Genomic DNA, 21,031 nt, shown 5'->3' on the forward strand with positions numbered 1-21,031 from the left:
CTCTTCTAGGGACACCAGTCATACTGAATTGGAGCCCTCTCTAATGACCTTAACTTAACACGGTTGCATCACTAAGACCCTATTTCCAGATAAGGTCACATTCACAAATGCCAAGAGTCAGGACTTGAGCATATCTTCTGAGGAACCATGACTCAAGCCACAACAGGAGAAGGATACTAAATGGCATCACCAAAGAAATTCAGTCCCTTCCAGTGTAGAAATCTGGTCTCTTTCAGACACTTATTTTGTTAATTTCGGATGCCCCCCAACCCCCCCCCCCCCCGCAGTTCTCTGCTCCTTTTCTCCTTTCTGGATATGAAATAAGCTCCAGGAGGAGGCCAGGGGGTGTGGGCAGGTGAGGAAATCCTACGAATGAGAGCAGAGCTGGCCTGGCATGAGGGATGTGTGATTGGCACACGCACACACGCCTCAGGGTTCTGAGTCTATCTAGCCTGGACCTGGCATCACACTTGGCCTTTATGGTAAACAGCACCGCACAAACCCCGCACAGGATCCCAACAGCAGGACTCAGGAGGGTGTGTTCCTGCTTCAACCTGGAGGCCTCCTCCAGTCTGCTGGGCCATTTTTGGCCCAGCTCTGTGCCTTTCATTGGGGAACAGACAGGTTTGGGAAGTCCCCCTCCCACAGCACTTGGGGCCTTTGGGATACGCAGGACTTAAAAGCTGTCCTCTGGCTCTCAGTCTAAAGCTGTTTAGGGTTTTGTTTTGTTTTTTTCAATTCACTGCTCTACTGGATGGGGGCTTCTCAAGAGGCCCCAATTTCCTGGTGGCTGACCCCCAGGGACACTGCTTTGGGATCTCCAGATCTTCTCTAGGTTATTTTATCCCCATCCCCAGGGACAAGGGCACAGCGTCACACAGCAACCAGCTAAACTCTCAGATCGTCTCTGTACCCCAGCTCCCCCGGCCCTGTGCCCCAGCCCAGGACAGGTGTTTCTCTCCAATCTCAGACCACGTTTGCGCATGGGGTCAACGGTCATTGTCCTCAGGATATCACACATGCTTCTCTATTCTACGGTTTTCCTTTGAGATGCCCAAAAGTTCTTAAGTTCATGCTTCTAGAGATGGAAGAAGAGCTTATAATAGACCAACCCTTCGGAAGTGAAAAACTAGCAGTAAATCTGGATAAACCATCAGGCACACAAACTCAGGTTTGGAGACATGAAAGAGCTGCCCAGAAACTGAGGTCTAGGACCAAAATCTCTGAGAAAAGAGAATTTTGGAGAGAGGAGCCCACGATTCAACTTCTTTTTCTCCTAGAGATGTTTGCCGATCACTAAGCTATCAAGACAGCCAAAGAGAATGTATCCGCAAGAATTGGGTCCCATAAAAGTCTAGCATCCAAGTGATGCATATAACTTAGACAAATCAATTAACTAAAAAAAATCAGTCATTGCAATTAAAAATGGGCAAAAGATTGGAAAACTTACTATACAAAAAAGATACCCAAATAGCTCATTAACATGTGAAAAAATATTCTATATCAGTCATCAGGGAACTAAAAACTAAGACAACAAAGAGACCCTAGAGTATGCCTTCTAAATGGCTAAAACTAAAAAGACAATCATCTCAAGTGTCAGCAAAGCTGTGTATAAGGCTCAGAATTCCTGTGCGAGTATAAATTCATACAGTCACTCTGGAAAAACTTTATGACAGCAACTACAGAAATTGAATCGATGCAGAATTTAGGATCCTGAAATTCTACTCCCGTGCATATACCCAACAGAAACACACTTAAATGTGCTCAGTGTAGGTATAAGAACATTTATAGCAACATTACTTGTATGTGATAGTCCAAAGAAGACACAATCCAAGTGTCCCTCGATAGCAGAATGGAGCAAGTGTGACATATTCATATTATGGGATACTGCGCAGTATAGTAAATAAGTCAACTCTTGAATGAATCTTACCAACGTAAGGTTGAGAGAAAGGAGCCAGACATAACTTAATGGGTACTAGGTAGCTCCATTTCTAGAAAGTTAGAAACAGGTGAAACTAATGTCTGGTGTAGGCATTGGATAGCGGTGGCCTCTGGTGACTGGGAAGGGACCACGGAAGGGAGATGCGCTGGTAGTGTTCTATTTGTTGAACCAGGATGTGGTTACACAGGTGTGATCATCGGAGTAGATCTGCCAAGCTGTATCTGAGAATCAATGCCTTTTTCTGTGTTGATGTAATTTTAATTAAAATGTTAGAAAACCAGAGTTCATCACACAGACTCTTGACATCAAACGTCAGAGCTATAGCTTTTAGTGTACTTGGTCTTTATGTAAAAAAGGACAGAAACATCATTAGGACTGGAATGACTTTTTGGATCTCAGCATTAAGCCTGATCGCATTTGCCTGTTGGCCAGGCCTGTTCACGCTCCCACCTTCAAACTCAAGTTCTCGAGGTGAAATACCACTCCACCTTCATGGATGGGCTCACCTCCAGATTTTGCTTGTTTCAGTTGGCTATTGAATCTTCATGAAGTCCCACCAGAGTCCATCAACCCAAGGACTCCTTCTGCCCCCTAAAGCAAACTTGCTCTCAGTGTCCTGCCTCTGGCACAGAGGACACAAAGACAGCAAGCTCCTCGAGACCAAGGACCCCCACTGCCAGACCTGACCTCTCTAGCCACCTTGATCTTCCCTTATTTTCCTTTGTACCACGCTGTCGCTACATAAAACATCCCTGGGGTGGTCAGCTGCCTTCTGATACTGTAGCCCGTCTCAGTGACAGGACTGTAGGGTTCTAAAGGGCAGGACAGTGCTTCACACTCTGTTTTAAATGCCGCAGCTTTGGCGGTTTCTGAGCAAAGCCGCTGCTCAGAAGTCTTTGTTTTTCTCCATCCTGGCCCCCTGAGGGGTGCCGTTGGGGGGGAAGGAAGAGTAGGAACATCCTGAGATCAGCTTAAACCTTTTGATACAAGAACCTGCCACACTCACGTGACTCAAGGCGTCATGGTACAAACGCGTCTGCAGGTCCCACGTGGAGAAGTGGCAGAGTGGGGTGATGCCGTGGAGAAGCTGCCATCCAGAAGCAACGGGGCACCCAGAGAAGGACCTCGGGCTTCAGCAGCGCTGGCAGAGCTGGGCTGCGAGCAGATCCGCAGAGCTCCTCCCTGATGAGGAAAGAGCCAGGGTCAAACCTTGGTTTGACTCAAGAGTATCATTACTGATGACAGAGGGCACTCCTCGGTGGTTACGGCACACCAGGCGTCCCGCTATCCCAGCTCATGTTCAAGTCAACCCAAAAGGGTAGAAACTGTTTTGCAGATGAGGCAACTGAAGCCAAGACAGAAGAAACAACTTGTCCAAGTTTTCGTGGCTTGTAGAAGTCGTAAAGCCGGGGTTCAAATCCAAGGTTCCTGTGCTCCAAAGCAAGGGTAAAGGGAAACATGAACATATGGATTTAGTAACTAGTGAAAGCAGCCCAAGATGTGACACGAGGTGCACACAAATAAATCACTGTCTACCAGACAGACCCAGTGCCACAGGAAGAGAACAAGCGTCATGACCGTTTTTTGGCTGCAGGGGACTCCATCAGGAATACTAAGGTGAGTAGGAAAATTTTATCTCCATGTTACAATATTACGAAAGACTGAATTTTCCAAACTGGAGGCCTTTTCTATAATGACACAGTGGTGCTGAGCTGAGCAGACACTTTCAGAATTCTTCCCTGCAGAGGAAAAATCTTGGATTTAAATATCAGTGGAGTATAATTGAAAAGCTAGAGTGGCCTCGAGGATGTCCCCTCCTGGCCACGCCCCGGCCAGGTCCCTCCCAGCACCACAGGCAAGACCGAAAATACCTTGAGGGCCTCAGTGCTCTCCAAGTGCCCTTCCGGCCATGGAATGTTCGTGAATTTTTATTGCACTATAGACAACCTCTTATCTGTTCGAAAGGACAGCAACATGGGAAACACTGCTTCCATAAAGGATTGCGGGTTCTATTATCTATAGACGACAGTAATTTTCTTTTTTAAAAAAAGTAATGATTTCACTGTCATTGCGTATGTTTACTACAATATACGATTTGTGGAAGCTGCTACAAGCTGCCCCCCAAAACGTCAATATTTGCATTCAGCCATTTATATTCATACTTAGGCACTGTGGTTTACCCCAGAATGGCTCTTGTTTGGAACTTCCCATTTTAGAGGAAGGCCTATAGATTTAGCGCCAGCTTAAAGTACCAAAATTTGGTCATGGGAAGACATGAGGAAGATTCCTATCCAAGCAATATTTACAATTTATTTGTGCAGAGCACTTTTTTCTCAGAAGTCTTTTGAGTTTCCAGTTCTTTTATTGAGGCTTTATTTGAACATCTGGCCCCATGGATTCCCAACCTGGGAGCTGAAACATTCTTCTACTACCACATTTCCACAAAATAAGTGTGATAACAAGAAGCAGAACCCATTGCATTTCCCATTTGCTCAAACAGGGCTCCTTTATTTATGTATTCCTTATCCATCAACTAAGGATGTCCTCTGTGCCAGGCACAGCATGAGGCCCTGAAAATAGAAAGACATGGCTGCCACTCTAGAGGACGTTCGAGAGCATGACAAGTAAGGCTTATCCCACTCCTAGACATTTTGGGGGCCAAGGAAGTGGGGGCAGTGACACCTAATACCTAACATGCTGTCATTCAAGAGGGAAGTGAAGAAGCCCAGCCCAGGGAACGGGAGTCATGTGTCCGTCATCAGCCTGGAGGCTCACGGACAGTTATGGCCTTAGCTTAATGCCCAATGCAGCATCTCTACCTGAAGGCCTGTTGGAGTTGCCATTAGAAAGGACATGGGGATACTTTGCAAAATATGAAAGTCTTACCCCAGAGCCTGAATCAAAGGGAAAATCCAAGATTACGTAGCGTTTCAAAGTTTAGTTCTTCAACACAATCTCCAAGGTAATGCGGTCTTCCTTGTTCTTCCAGTGGTTTTGTTTTCGGTTACTCCCCAAAATACATAGATATTCTTTTCTTTTTAAGATTTATTTATTTATTTGAGCGAGAGAGAAAGAGAGCACACGAGCAGGGGGAGGGGCAGAGGAAGAGGGAGAGACTCCCAAGCAGACTCCACGCTGAGCACGGAGCCTGACGCGGGACTCAATCTCAGGAGCCTGGAAACGTGCCCTGAGGTGAAATCAAGAGTTGGACCCTCAACCAACTGAGCCACCCAGGCGCCCCCTCGACATTATTAAAATGAAAGGGACAATGTGGCTATTGATCCAGTGGCTGTGAAAAATGGTGACAACAAAACTAGACAAAAGGAGTAGAAAATATTCCGGATAATAAGAGAATGAGCGAACAGCCTGCACAGCTTCTCTGCTCACGTCCTTGCTGAGGAAATGAGGAACCGCTGGATATGGTCCCCAGTCAAAATAAACACGTGGGCTCTAACCCTGCTTCCATTAGTTTCTAGCTGCTTGACTTCAGATACATTCCTTCATTTTCCATAGGCTTCTTCAGTTTCCCCATATGTAAAGTGGGGACAGTCCTACATCACTGGGTTGTCGTGATGTAGTTAAGTGTGGTGTTCAGGGCATGGCCCCACCAAGGACTCGCATACGTGTATATTTTAATCCATTAACATCGTTAGTATTTAAATATCAGGTTTTTCAAAATTATAACTGGTATTATATGTAATTTATTATATATATGGAATTTTGAGAATTCTCAGATGTTTTGAAGGAGGTGACTTTTCAATATAAAATTTTTAAAAAGCTGGGCACCTGGGTGGCTCAGTGCATTAAGCGTGGGACTCTTGATTTTGGCTCAGGTCATGGAGATCGAGCCCCCAGAGGGCTCAGTGCAGGGCATGGAGCCTGTTTAAGATTCTCTCTCTGCCCACCTCCCAGCTTCACTTACACTCTGTTTCTCTATCTCTCTCTCATAAAAAAATAAAAAATAAAACAAGCTAGCCTGTACCTGCTTTTAAATATCGCACTGCATGGTCCTGCGTGTTGGAGTCTCTGCATCTCTCCGCGGAAGTGTGAAGCATTCATAAAAAGCAAACGCAGCCGTGCCTCAAATTACCGCCCCACCTCCCACACGCACATATGTTTTTCTACTTTCTCCAGCAGCATGAGTCTAGTTTTAGTCTTTGGAAAAAGCTTCCCCAATTATATGAAATCAGTCATTTACTGCGTAGTAAGAAGGCACCAGAAAAGAGCATTCAGGATTTCTATTTCATGAGCAATGCTGGGAAAGGTCTGGAATCGGAAGCAGGAACCCTGTGTCACCGCGAGTCCCAGAACCACCCGCACCTGTTTCCCACCCAGGGCGGTGCACAGCCCCTCTGATTCCCGCCGTGGCATTTCTTCCTCACCCGCATGACAATTTGCACGATGAAGGAGGCACGAGCTCCCATTTCTGCCAATCTTCTGGGGAAAAAACTTCTGGTCACTTCCCTGCCTCTCATGGTCCCGTGGGAGGGTCAGCTCACCATTGAACTCGACTGCGGAACTTTGGGTATTGCTTTACATACACAATGAAGGAAAAACAATTTTTGGAGTTGTTTTAACTTAGTAATCACAGAGGAGGTTCTCTGTGATGGGGAAATGCACGTTTCTAAACGGAGGCAGAGGGATGGCACAGACTGTTTCATATCTCAGGATGCAGAGGGAGGGAGACTTCTAGGGCTCACTCACCGGCTCTTCCTACAGAACAAGGGCAGAGTCTGTCCATGTCTTGGCGGGGGGGCGGGGAAGGGGGGAGAGTTTGCATAATTTATATGGTGACTTGCCTCTAAACCTTAATCAAAAATCTGCTCAGGTTGTGTGAAATGAACAACAGCTGAGTAAAACAGCTTCATGGTTGAGTTCTCTCCTGAATATAAAATTGATCAGGAAGATAAATCCAAATACCATTTTTCCACCTTGAATGCAAGATATATATAGAAACCTGTAAGTCCAGGCAGTCCCCTTGTTTAAAACACTCAAGTGGTATCAACTAAGCAAGAATAATTTTGGAAACACAGTAGCCCTTTCATGAATTTTGTCATTAAAAACATTCCAATATAATTAAGAGAAAATCAGTTTGAAAAAAAATTTTTTGAGAGAGAATGCGCATGTGTGCTCTTGTGAGGGTGAGGGAGGGGCAGAGGGAGAGAGAATTTTAGTCAAGCTCAGCACCCAGCCACTATCCCTATGCAGTGCTTGATCTCACGACCCTGAGATCATGACCTGAGCCAAAATCAAGAGTCAGGCACTTAACTGACTGAGCTACCCAGGGCCCCAAGATGTTTTTATTTTATTTTTATTTTTCTAAAAAATTTTATTTATTTATTTGATAGAGATCTCAAGTAGGGGCAGAGGCAGGCAGAGAAAGAAGAGGAAGCAAGCTCCCCACTGAGCAGAGAGCCCGATGTGGGGCTGGATCCCAGGACCCTGGGATCATGACCTGAGTCGAAGGCAGAGGCTTTAACTCACTGAGCCACCCAGGCGCCCCAAGGTATTTTTAAAGGAGGGTTCTTAGGGGTTCCTGCAGTAGCTCAGTTGGTTAAGCATCTGACTCTTGATTTTAGCTCAGGTCATGACTTCAGGGCCATGAGATCGAGTCCTGAGTTGGCTCCATGCTGGGCATGGAGCCTGCTTGAGATTCTCTCACCCTCTGCCCTTCCCCAACTTGTCTTTTTTTTTTTTCTTTTGTTGTCTTTATGTTTTAAAAATATTTTCTACACCACTCCTTCAGGAGAAGGAACCTAGGAATGAAAAGGGTGTCGATAGACTATGGCTGAAATATACCAGTGTTAAGAGGGAGAAGACCATATGAGGTCCATCCAACTATTTGTGCATTTCTACATCCTCAACATATGGCCCTGTCCTGGAATATACTGGACACTCTTAAGTGTTCAATAAATGGATTAATACATGAATTAATCCCTTAAAATGATGAACTCAGTCATTAACAGAACAAAGGATGTTGTTCATGAGAAAGAAGAAGACAAGAAAAAATAATTAGAATTAGAGTCTGAAGGCATAATTTACTTAAGACGTGCTTCTGTTGTGCTAATCCTATTCTTTCTCTCTGCCTTAATCTCCTAGTGGCCAATGTTTGTGTCAGATGTGGGAAGGTGGTGTAGACAGGAAGGGATAAAAGTACTGGCCATCATTGCAGGTACCTGCTTCGCGTCTTCATGTGAACAGAGAAGGTGCATACAGATCATTAAGTCCAAGCCTTCACTCTGCAGATAAAGAAAGTGAGAAAGCAAATGACCTGATGCAGGTCCGTCCTTGGCCCAACCAGCTGAACATAAGCAATATTATATCATGATTTATTGCTTTGGGAGGGGAAGGGTTATGTGTTGCCAAAGGAAACTTATCACAGACCTAGCTGATATCAGCTCCCCACCCCAAAGGCTAGGTTGGGTTTGTTTAGTTTGACCCAATTAATGGATTGCTTTTGCATTGATTTTAATGAGAAAAGCTCAAAAATAATACTCTCTCTCTCTCTCTTCTTTTTAGAGAGAGTGTGTGCATGCGTGTGCACAAGCAGGGGGCAAGAACAGAGGGAGAGAGAAAGAGAGAGAGAGAGAATTCCAAGCAGGCTCCGTGCCTGGCACAGAGCCTTACGTGGGGCTCCATCTCACGACGCCAAGATCATGAGCTGAGCCAAAATCAAGGGTGGGACACCTAATGGACTGAGCCACCCAGATGCCCCTCAAAAACAACACTCTTCAATTTTACTCTGAACAATAATGCGTGGGGGCGTTCTTGCTGGAAAGGCGGGTGTCTGATCCTAACGCCCGAGATTCTATTCTGTGGACCTGCATTGAGACCAAAAAAAAAAAAAAAAAATGGGAACTTTTACAAACACACACAGTTGATTTGGATGCAGAAGCTGTATGCTGGGACACTGTCCCGAAGCGCCTTAGCTCAGCCAACAACTGAAGCAACGCTTGCGGGAAGCTGTGCTGACTGATTCACGGAGCTGGAAGTAACATGTGTACATCATGCTTTGCAGGATACTGCTGTCTCATCACTGTTAGAGAGACATGTTCAATGATATGTAATTATATGCTGGTAACAAGTGCTGTATTCAAAACCATTTATTTTTCTTAACTATCTGACAGTTTGTGAAAGTCAAGTTCACTTCCCAAGTGCTGTGCTCTTAACATGATGGAAAGACCAAGAGACACCACCAAGACTTCAGAGAGAAGATCCTTGAGGAAAGCAGCCCAGCTGGTCTAGCTCGGCTCAAAACGGCATCCCTGGCACCCCACATTTGCTGAACACATAGTAGGGGCATGAAAAAAATATGTGTTTGTAAGTTAATGCAATACGAAGGAATATGAAATAGTAGAACATTTGGATAATGCCTCTGTGTATGTAAATACCAAATACTTGTAATCATAAAATCGATTCGTTCTTTGTTAGAAAAATAACGGATACATTTGAGAAGGAATGAACACAGAGTCTGGGAGGAAATGGAAGGCGAGAAATCCAGTGCTGGAGGGGAAATTTGACCTTTCTTCCTGGGATCTGTCTATGTTTCTGATTCCCTAAACTTTCCATTACTCTAAACCACAAGTTTCTGCAAGGCTCAGTGTATTTTAATTAAGCCCCAGTGATGAACAGACTTGCCAGCCTTCATGCTGGTTTGTGGCACAGGGCTTCAAAGCGGGGTCTAAGGTAAACAGTGAGGAAGGGACCCAGGCTCGCCCCCTCATTAGCAGTTTGCATGACCCTCCCACAAAACAGAAGCACAGAATAATGGGGTTAAGAATTACCCTGAGTGGGTATCATGGTACGGAACAGTGATCCTTCCCCTGCCTTCCAGGATCAGCATTCTGCTCTTTATTTGCCTGTTTTGTGTTCACGGACGAAAGGTCTGTCTGTGTGACTCAGGCTACGAAAATGCTTCACTTGGCAGCCAACGTGGGTATTCCCCACTTGGGCCTCTGCACAAGTCCAGGAGAAATAAGAAGGCCGGCACAGCCCCCCTCCCCTGGTGCCATCTGTAATGGTCCAGTGGCCTGTGCCAATAGCCACAGTGGAAGATGGAGGCTGGACGGGAAAGTGTGACCTGAGCTAAACTCTTCTTGGAGAGGCGGCGTTTTAAAAGTGGGTGGGCTTGACTGCAAGACAGGCTTTCTTTTTCTTTTCTTTTCTCTTCTCTTCTCTTTTTTCTTTTTCCCTCCTTTTCCCTTTCCTTTCTCTGTTCCTTTCCTTCCCTTCCCTTCCCTTTCCTTTCATACTCTCTCCATTTCTGTCTTCCTCCCTCCCATCTTCCCCCCCTCCACTTTCCCTTCCTTCCTTTCTTCCTTCTTTTCATTCTCTATCCTTTCTTTTCTTTTTCCATGGATCCCTCCCTCTGCCATCCTCCTTCTTCCCTTCCTTTCCTTCTTTTTGGGTCTCTTGGGAAAATAAAATGTCAAAAATCTCAAAGAAATATTCAACTGGGCCAAAAAAAAAAAAAAATCAACTGGCGGAGATTTCTGTGAACAGTGTTGGCCTTTCCCCAAATCTGCCACTCTCACCAACTCAGCCCTTTCCTGTCAGTGTGAGAGACACATGGGTGGCTACCGTGAAGAAGTACGGAGAAACGAAGAGAAAATTCGATAACTAACCCTTACGGGATTGCTGCACATACACTCTCATCCGCAAAGCGTCACCTGATGGGAACCCACGAGGTCCGGCCATGTCACGCACGTGACCCTTCTATACCGGTTACCATCCTTGGCTGCCACAAAGCACTCAAAGGCATTGGCAAGATAACCTTGGTTCAGGACATTGAACCATATTATGCCTGAAATATACTCTGTGAAATGATTTTTGGACTCTGGACACAATTATGACAGTCGCCAACTCTGCCAAGTTTACCAGGTAAATAAGGAAAAAATAGGTAGTTTAAATATTAAACCCTTCAGGTTTGGGGACAATCACCTCCTAAAATGGGTCCAGAAACTAATTTTCCACTTGCACATATTCATGTCCCAAAGAAGGGTGGGTTTCAGTGACCAGGTCTCCAAGGCCGTCCATCCCGGGACTGACAGTCCCCAGGGAACCTGCAGGGCTGCAGTGCAGCGGGGCGGCCGTAAAGTTCAAGTCCAGGGGGGCGCCTGGGTGGCTCAGTGGGTTAAAGCCTCTGCCTTCGGCTCAGGTCATGATCCCAGGGTCCTAGGATCAAGCCCCACGTCACGCTCTCTGCTTAGCGGCGAGCCTGTTTCCCTTCCTCTCTCTGCCTGCCTCTCTGCCTACTTGTGATCTGTCTGTCAAATAAAATCTTAAAAAAAAAAAAAAAAAGTTCAAGTCCAGGGGGTAAGTTGATGTCTTCATGTTAGTCCAGGTCGGCATTTGCTGATGTGTTTTAAAGGGGAATTCAAGAAGATCTGGAGACAGCTCCAAGCTTGCGTTTCGATTTTTGGAAGTCATTTTGCTCCTGAGTTGGCCGTCGTCTCAAATCATCCTCAGTGTCCCAGCGCTGTCATCTGGGAACAGGTGCGCTGAGTTGTGGCAGGGAAACGCCGAGCACCAGCCCAGAAAACTGTCATCTGAATGATTTACGTGCCCGTCTTGAGCCCCATCAGGCACTAGAGATGGATGCTTTGCTAATACATCTCCCATTTGTCAACACTAATTTAAGGCACTTGGAGTTGGCAGCCAAGAGCTTACTTTTCAAATAAGCAGCCAACTTTTCTTCTATTAAATCTTTAGGAGAATATATTACCAACTTCTGGGAAATACCATGTGCAAGAAGCCGAGCTGGAGTGGGTTGAGGAATTGGGAGTAACACACTGCGGACCTGGGTACACGTGTGACTGGCAAGTCAGATGGTCCCTACAAGGCTTCCATCGTCGTCTCTGCCCAACCACCACCCCTGGGACCGCTCGGGCTGCCCCGTGGATGGTGCCGCTCTGGAAGGAGGACCGAGAAGCACCGCAGCAACAGAGAAAGGTTCAGAGTCTGTGCTCAGAGAAGGATATGAAATGAAGAAGAAATTCCTGGGCCATGAGCTCTTGGAACTCATAATCCAGCTGAAAAACAAGACGGTGCCCATGAGAGTATGAGCAACACGGCTGAGCAGCAGGTAACCATGTACCAAGAGGTGGGACAGAACTTCAAGGAGGGAGGGAGAGCATGTTGGAGGAACAGGCGAGGTGGTGCTGAGGCCAGCTAGAGGCCCACGACCTGCAGAGGAGGGGGAAGGGCCCCAAGTGGGTCATTAAGAAGGACAATGGTCATGGTGGGACACCGAGTGCCCTGAGGGTCAAGCTGGCAATGGGCTTGTCCTCTGGACACCCTGGGGCACCAACATTTTCTGAAGAAGGGAAAAGAAGGAACCAAAGTTTTATAAAGATTACTACAGAGGCTGGGCTGTATCAGAAGGCAAGCAGACAGAGCCGTCAGGACGTTGTCGTCATCACCACGGCCCACGGGGTCGAGTGACAGGCGTGCACACCGACGTGCACTCAAGGCGATCCACTAAGAGAGTGGGAAGAAAATATTGGCCTTCTTATTTGCATTTACCTTTAAAAGCCCCATGTGTTTTAGTGTATATTTTATGTATTTTAAATAGTTTAATAGAACCTGCGTAGGTTACCAACAGACATGTGTCCCTGCCGAATTCATGTACGGAAGTTCCGACCTCTAACGTGACTGTATTTGAAGACAGGAGGTCGGATCTCTCCTCTTTCCCCTGCACTCCAGCCTCCCCTGCCCCCCGTGCACGCATAGAGAAGAGCCCATGTGAGGACACAGTGAGAAGGAAGCTGTCTATAAGCCGGGAAGAGAGCTCTCACCAGACACCAGCCCTGAAGATGCTTTGATCTCAGACTTCTGGCCTCTAGAACTGTGCAAAAACAAATGTCTGTTCCTTAAGCCATGCTGTCTGTGGCCATGCCAGCAAACTAATACGCTAGATAACACGTAAACAATTTAAATCTGGGAGAGTGAGTTATATCTCAATCAAAAAAAACTTTTAAAATCTGAGGTCCATATATGAATATATTTTGCTAATGTGCATGACCTGAAAGTTCGGTGGAAAAATGCTCTAGAGGCAAGGGGCCCGGGTTGAGATGGCCCTGAGTGCTGAGAGCTACTTCGGAGGGAAAATAGAATCTCAGTAAAGCACCGGCTGTAGGAAATGAAGGGAAAGGAAGTGCGAATAGAAGCTCTCAGTTTTCAGTCCAGGAGACAGGGAGAGCTTCTGTATCCCTGTCAGAGGGGGGAGGGCAAGACTTGATCCCACAGGAGGGTCGGAGAATTCGACCACAAGGACCACAAGGGCTCATGGAATTCATTGTGGAATGCCCTCCGAATGAGAAAGAGAAATCACCAGAAGGGTCAAAGGAAAGTGAGAGTTTCAGGGCCACAGAACTCAAAGGAAGAGAGACTCTCAAGGAGGAGGACAGTTTGGACAACGGCATCAGGGAGGTCAAGCAGAATGACCTGAGAAATACCTTTCGGAATTGCACAGAGTCACTGAAGACTTTCGGAAAGGGAATTCGTTGGAGGGGAGAGAGGGGACATTGGATGGTAGGGGATTAAGAAGGGACAAATGGAGAGGAAATTAAGGCAGCAAGTAGTGTTTGGATTTCAGCCATGAAGATGTCGGTATCAGAGTCAGAAGTGTGTGGGGAGGTTGGAATGTGTGAGTTTTCCCCTTTATCTCAGACCCCAGAGGCATTCCCCGTGGCTACTGAAACAGTGCTAATGGGATGGGAAGAGGAATAGGAGGTCAGGCTGGCGAGGCAACAGCAAAGTGTTCCATCCTGACCCAGAACCTTCCAGACGGCTCTGGTTTTGTGTGTGAGTTTGTGTATGTGCCAGAATATAAGGCAGTTCCAATTTTGTAAAGCCAGAAGGGAAACACAGTTCTTAAATCTACACACTGATTGGAAATCTGGAAATAGCTCCCAGACTTCACATCCTCCTTGAGAGTTTAATGTCAGAGGAAGATCTGACGGAAATGGCGGGAAGAGCTTGGAGTTCATCTGGGTGTGAGTACCAGGTCTCATCCACCAGCACTCACACACCCAGGAGACCATCCATTTCAGTATTCTGGCTTTGCCTGGGTGGAAAAATATTTACCACCTATTTCACGAGTGTGCAAAAGAATTCGAAGTGACACGTGAGAACTAAATGATATTTATAAAATTCTTTGAGATCCACAGATGAAAGTTGCCATTAAGTACAGAGTGTTAGCAGCCAATGACCGGGTACCCTGAGCAAATCAGGTTCTCCCAGAAGATAAACATGTCCTGGGAATAAATTCAGTAATTCTGGGACCTGTATTAAACATTTTAGCTGAAAAGCAATAATAACTGATAGTGCTTCAGTAGCCAATCTTTCCGACGCTACAATTATCTTCATCATTCACATTCTTGGACATTTGTGGACCTCTTAGAGAACATTGACATCTGTCTGCTAGAATCATCGACTGCCAGGGCTACAGCGATCTCCTAGTCCGGCCCCCCCTTTGCTCATTTAATCCCCTCTGTGATCCCCATTCTCAGCCTCGTCTGTCTAAAGATAGTTTGGAAGTCCTTTTAACCATCCTTTGCATCTTTGCAAGCCAAGGCTCACTTACGGTTTCTCCTGCCTTAAATCTCTTATTTATCCCTGCTTATTTATTCTTCTCTTTCTGTGTTTTTTGCTCATTCTTTAAAATCAGATCCCACTGGCGGGGCCCCAGATTTCTTGCAATAATGGTTTTTTGTGCACAGCAACTTGCCTGAACTTGACCAATAAAACCTGACACGACCCCAGGGTCGTGGGGCTTGTATATATCCTCAGAGAGCGGTTCAGCCCGCCACTGGGTGTTAGGTGATGCGGTCCTCTTTAGCTCTGTGAGCTCTTCTATTACAAGATCAGTCCCTGGCTGAGGCTCCTCCTGAACTACCAGTGTCGGAGCACGACTGGTTAGAACAAACTGACGATGGGGCTCAGGGCTGGCTCCCCGTCCTGGGCTTAGCCCGCTCTTGCCCAGATGGTTCAATGGACTTGCCAGTGGCCTTGGTTAGAAGAGGGAGGGGCAGAGTGTGGATGGCTCAGGATAATCACCGGAAAAACAGATCGCAGCAGCACCCCCATGACGGACAGCTCAGGCTGGAGCCTTACCAGGAAAAGAAGACAGTGACAGGAGAGACAGGAGCCTCGAGAGAGAAGGTCTCGCGGAAACATGTCTTGGTGAAGGGAAGCGTGGAAGGGTGACGTGCAAAGAGAAAAGAGGGGAATTCAGAGATTACTCAAGCTGTGCCTCTAGCCGATCTCCTTCCATACTTGGATTCTGCATGCAGATCTCCCATGCGTGTTCGACAGGACCTTTTAGAAACCCTGAAGTATGTGAGTGCAAGCTTGGGGGCAGAGGGTGGCAGGCAAGTGCGTACATGTTGCTTGTGGGCGTGCATGTGTGTATGTGTTTGTAAGGTAGGGCTGCCCATAGGGCAGGGTGGGTGGCCCTTGCCTGTTTCTTCTCCCCTGGCTCAGACATTCAGGTGAGAAGAAAGAGCAGGCGGGGCTGGAATGGGGAACGGGCCCAACGCAAAGACAGGGATCTGCCCCTCCTTGCGCACCCTTGAAATCTCAAGAAGTTCAAAGAGGTAACAAAAGGCGTGTGTGCCCAGTGTGAGTTTGATACACGTGAAAATATACACACAACTGTTTACCTTCCAGAATTTTACAGCGCAAATGAGGAAGCTGGTCCTAACACCGTGACAACAGAGAATGTCAAAAGGTTGAGCTCCGGTCCCTCCGCGGGCATGGGAAAATGGTTTATCTTGGAGCCCTGGGCAGCCATTAATGCAATGAGGAAGTCATAGAGGAGGAGTCATCCAAAACAAAAGTTTCAAGGTCACAGAGAATTTTTCTCCTCATCCAAGCACAACAGAATCTCATGAATGTCAGACCATGAGCGCAGGCTGGAAAATTCCACAGAAATGGAATTTTCTTGATGTGAGATCGTCGTTCCAGAGCTTCAGTTTCCAGAGGTTTTCACCTCAAATTTATCTGTGAGGATCGCACAAGCTGCTGAGGGGCGCTCTTAAAATTAGAGTACTTCACAGAAAGAGAACACAATTGACTGTCAATCGCACCTTACCTGAAACCAGCCTTTTTTTATGCATTTGGTGGGGGGGGGAGGAAGCTAATCTCCAAGAAGACCATTTTCATTTCAGCCCAGTATTTGACTTTGATATTCATATAAAAAATTCAGTAGCAATACGTGTTAAAAGAACTTATTCAAAAATAGAAATTCAGGCAAAGGGTAGCCCCACAAATTAGTGACAAGGAGGCATACCCTTCTCAATCTACCTTAAAAATGATGCTTATGGGGGCGCCTGGGTGGCTCAGTGGGTTAAAGCCTCTGGCTTTGGCTCAGGTCATGATCCCGGGGTCCTGGGATGGAGCCTCACGTCAGGCTCTCTGCTCAGCGGGGAGCCTGCTTCCCTCTCTCTTCCCTCTCTCTTCCCTCTCTCTGCCAGTCTCTCTGCCTACTTGTGATCTCTGTCTGTCAAATAAATAAATAAAATCTTTAAAAAAAAATTACCCTTATGTTTTTTCTATAGGAGCGGGAGGTGCTTTGGTCTGAATGTTTGTATCTCCCCTCCCCAAAGTCATATATTAAAATCCTAACTTCAAGATATTAGGAGAAGAAGCCACTGGGAGGTGACTGGGTTATGTGGGTGGCGCCCTCCTGATTAGGATTAGTGGCCTTACAAAAGAGACCCTGGAGAGCTAGCTTGCCTCTTGCACCACGCGGGGAACGCTGGGAAGGCAATGTTGCGAGGAAGCAGGCTCTCACCAGATGCCAAATCTGTGCGGCCATGACCTGGGACTTCTCAGCCTCTAGAATTGTGAGAAATAAGTGTATTGCTCGTAAGCCATTGAGTTTAAGCATTTTTGTTAGAGCAGCCCGAACAAACGTACACAGGCTTTAAAGGAACCTAAAATGGACTTCAGAGACCTCTAAAGGGCCTATACACTTAGAAGCATCTAGAATCAAAGCAGTGGGGATGCCTTCCCAGCCTGCGATCCTACTACTTAATGAAGAGTGACGGAGGAAACCCCTAACATTTCACAAAATACTATATTTCCATTTAGCTTCCTTCCTTCAGCCAAACGTTCTAAAATTTCCAGAAAAGACCCACTACCTACAGATCACTGTTGTATTTGCCTGGCACTCATCTTCAAGGCAAAACACCCAGTTTCATTGAACTTAGTCTTTCGTGAGCACTAGTAATAGATAGAACGTACACGGCTCGTACCATTACCTGCTTCTGTCTCTGGTACTTAACATACCTTACTGCTCTTGACACACACAAACCCTGCCATGTATGAAATTTTATGACCCTCATTTTATAGAGGAGGGAAGTAAGATGGGAGGTGGTCTAACCCAGTCAGAAGCGATAGAACTGAGATCCTGGGTAGGGAGGCCCCAGGGCCTGTGCCCTTGACCACTATGCTCTACCACCTCAAGAGTAAGGGAGTCCTTGACTAGATGAGCACCCAGTCCGGCAGGAGGACGAGAAAAGTAAAAGGGCAACATGGCCGTGATGTGGTGAGTGTAGGACGGAGGTGTGTGCAAGGGCTTCGGGCACACATGGGAGGCAGCACCCTGGTATGGTGGGTTCCAGAAAGGCTGCCCAGAGGCACTGTCACGTGAGGGCATCTTGCGAGGTAGGGGGAAGAAGGGGCTGGAGATCACGCCAGATAAAGACGGGTAAGAGCAAAGACACGGAGGGACCCAACGCATGACGGATCCAAGGGTGAGAAAGGGATGTGAGCGATGAGGCTGAGGAGGGCTGGGGACGGGGTCACAGAGCCCTTGAAAGTCAGGTTGGGAAGCTGGGTTTAATCTTGGGGGAGATGGGAGCCATTCAGGGCCATTCTCAGGGGAGGGCCGTGGTGGGACAAGCATCTGTTTTACAGGAAAGGTAAAGCAGGCCACGGAAACTGATCAGAATGTCAACGCAATGGGCGAGAGGAGCCCGGGAGAAATGAGCTAGGAGAGGACCACTGCTGATGTCACCTTCTTTTGTTTTCTACACCAGCACCCACGTGACAGCCCCTGAATTGTATGGAAGCTGAATACATGTTCATTTTGAAAACAACGAAGGTAAGGGAGTCCTTTCTGACATTTGCGGGGGAGGGGAGAGCTTAGCTTTCAAGCTGAACCACTGATTATCTGATTTTCTTCTCCATCAGAATCTCTGTAGGGGGCAAAGCCTGGAGAGAGCATGCAAGAAGCTTCTGATATCCTCTCCACACCAAGCATTTGACTTTTCCTACACATCGGAAAAAATTGCAAATTTAATGCCAAGGCAGGTCAGATGTTCTCTATCACCGGCTAACTTCAGGACAGTCTGCACACTAGGAACTGGTGGCCAATGGAATTCACTACTGACCTTCTTAAACTTCATCCAGACAGCCAGAGGGGAGACACTTCATATCCTGCGAGGCTTTGAAGCTCCATGATCCTCTGAGCCACTCTGTCCTGGAAAGAAACAAGTCGGTTCGTTAAATCACCTGCATGTGAATTATAAATTCACACCACATGAAATCAACGGCTCACATTTCGTGGGCAAGATGAAGTACAATTCCAAAACAAATTACTGTGACGATTCATGCAAAAACTTGATTTCTGAGGCTTCACTGATATCACTCACAACCTGACTTGTTGGCCCTCAGGCCAGTGAAACACTGGTTAAGAGCTTCTACATGAGAGTAGCAAGAAACTGTTAGAGAAAAGGGTTCAGGCACCGAACTTGATTCAGACTCTGCAAATGCAATAGGTTTTCATTGGAATGTTACCTCTTCAATGGCCAATGCATTCCTGGGAGTAAAATGAAGGACTCCAAGGTTCGTGTTTGGGATCACAGAATTTTGAGGACGGGTGAGATTCTCCTTTTCATGGATGAAGAAATGATACCCTCAGAGGCTGCCCCGCCCCCAGTTACTACTGGAATCAGAGGTTCACCAACCAGTGTCCTTCTGCTGCGATAGAATTTAGTACCTCTGAAGTGAGAGCTCTCATAAGGACTTTTGAGTCACAAAGCCATCCATGTTCACGTTAAGTTTAAACTTACTTTATAATCTTTTTAAAACATGGAAGTAATTTTCATTTTAGAAATTTTAATAAGCTCAAGTCTTTACTTTTCATGGAGAAATGAGTCCCAGGCCAGGGTAGGACAAAAAGCATTCTCCCCTGTGACCTTCCCATAGTTTCAACCTGTTCCTGGAGGGCACTTTGTCCCTGGCTCCATGGCAACTCAGAAAACCTTAAAGTACTCGGGCTGGCTGAGGCCTTAGGCTAATGGACTTCAAACCCTCATTACCTTTAAAACACACACACACACACACACACACAAACACACCCCAAAAAACTGCAGCGCAATCAGATGGTGAATTAAAGGGATAGCTAGTCTAGAAAGTCCTAAACAAACAGATGTTAGTTGAACATCTGTTGGAGCTCAGCCCTGTGTTCCCTCCCCTAAATACATGATCTCACTCAGTTCTTACAATTGCCAGGCAAGGTAGATAGACCTGGGCGTAAAGACTCAGGCTGAGTTCTTCCCCCCAACAAATATTTCCCTGAGCATCTGCTCCACGCCAGGCACCAAAGTATACAAAGGAGATATAGACATACATTGTTTCCTGCCTGCAGTGAGGTCACCGTCTAACAGGGATGGGGGAGAGGGAGTCAGGTGCATTAACTAGCATTGTGTTGTTCAAACAGCAGCTTGCGACTTGTTAGACGATCATGAAATCAATGTAGTGGGTCTTGATCAGCATAAAAAGAACAAATGAATGAACCAATAAATAAAATAGAACAGAAGAGCACAGAGTAAGGAATGTCAGCACGCACGAGGTAAGGAAGCTCACGTAGATGGACATCGTGTATCTGTATCGATTGTGTATGTGTCTGTGTGCACTGGTTTGCAATGTAAGACAGATTTCCTGTTGTGGGTCATGGTGAGAAAAAGTGTGAAAGCTCTCCGGTTACAGAACAAAGTGACAAGTGCTCTATGAGAAGTTCATGGGCAAAGAGGAGTCAGCAAGTGTCCTGTCGGTGGGTAGAGTTATTAGCACCTGGCTAAGGGAGAACTTCTCCTAAAAGAGAAGTTCTTTTAAGGATGGGATGTCCAAACCTAACAATACACAGCATTAGGTCATGCTCGGCAAAGACTGGTATGAAGCTTCAGGGACCTTCTTCCGCAACCCTGGAAAGAAGGTGGTACCTCTGAAGCCAAGAGGAGGCACAATATTAGTTCTGTGTTTGCACCATGCAGCCAGGCTCAAGAAGAGGGAATTAATCCTCAAGAAGATGGAGCCCATATCTAGCCCTGATTGCTGGATGTGTGCGAGCTGCTGAAGGTCCACCAGCACCAGCTAGGTCGGGAATGAATCCCCATCAGCCCACTGTGGAGAGAGAGCAGGAGAGAGCCTCTGGAGTCTGGAAGGAGATGCGAAGTCCGTGGTGAGGCCCTTTATGTGATCTTACACTCAAGAGCAGTGCCCCCTTTGGGATGCCAGCTTACTGCAATCTCCCTTATCAGGATAGAATCATTAAGTTTTCTCTTCTTTTAATAAAGCTACCTTCAGATATTCTAGGTACCATGTTATTGTTTGAGGATCGGTGCCAGTCCATTAGGCTGCCATGCAGAGATAGCTTCACCAGGTTCCGAGCGAGGATTCGGGGCAAGAGAACTAAAGACCTTCCTGTAGAATATGATGAGTCACTTGTGTTGGGAGGCTCTCTGACATGGGAGTTAAGTGACTGCAACAAGCTCGGGGGCTACCCTACGACTCAGCAATCACACTACTGGGTATTTATCCTAGCGATCTGAAGGGGCACGTGCATCCGAACGTTTATAGCAGTAATGTCCACAATAGCCAAACTATGGAAAGAGCCTAGATCTCCATCAACAGATGAATGGATAAAGAAGAAGTGGGAGAGAGATATATATATATATTTATATATGATGGAATACTATGCAGCCATCAAAAAAGAAATCTTGTCATTTGCAATGACATGGGTGGAACTAGAGGGTACTCTGCTGAGTGAAATAAGTCAATCAGAGAAAGACAATTATC

General features: G+C 46.5%; 1 protein-coding gene across 1 annotated transcript in view; it reads right to left on the reverse strand.

The window, feature by feature from the left end:
• The window catches only part of SCAF8 (SR-related CTD associated factor 8), a 347,831-nt gene that overhangs the window by 138,649 nt on the left and 188,151 nt on the right, over positions 1–21,031 (reverse strand). The window contains exons 22-24 of the mRNA XM_046004859.1: positions 18,343–18,431; positions 8,119–8,181; positions 2,949–3,124 (exon numbers count right to left, since the gene is read on the reverse strand). The gene's annotated coding sequence lies outside the window, so the exon portion shown is untranslated. The remainder of the gene's footprint in view (positions 1–2,948; positions 3,125–8,118; positions 8,182–18,342; positions 18,432–21,031) is intronic.

This window comes from Meles meles, chromosome 5 (assembly GCF_922984935.1).
Source record: "Meles meles chromosome 5, mMelMel3.1 paternal haplotype, whole genome shotgun sequence".
In the NCBI taxonomy this organism is placed as follows: Eukaryota; Metazoa; Chordata; class Mammalia; order Carnivora; family Mustelidae; genus Meles; species Meles meles.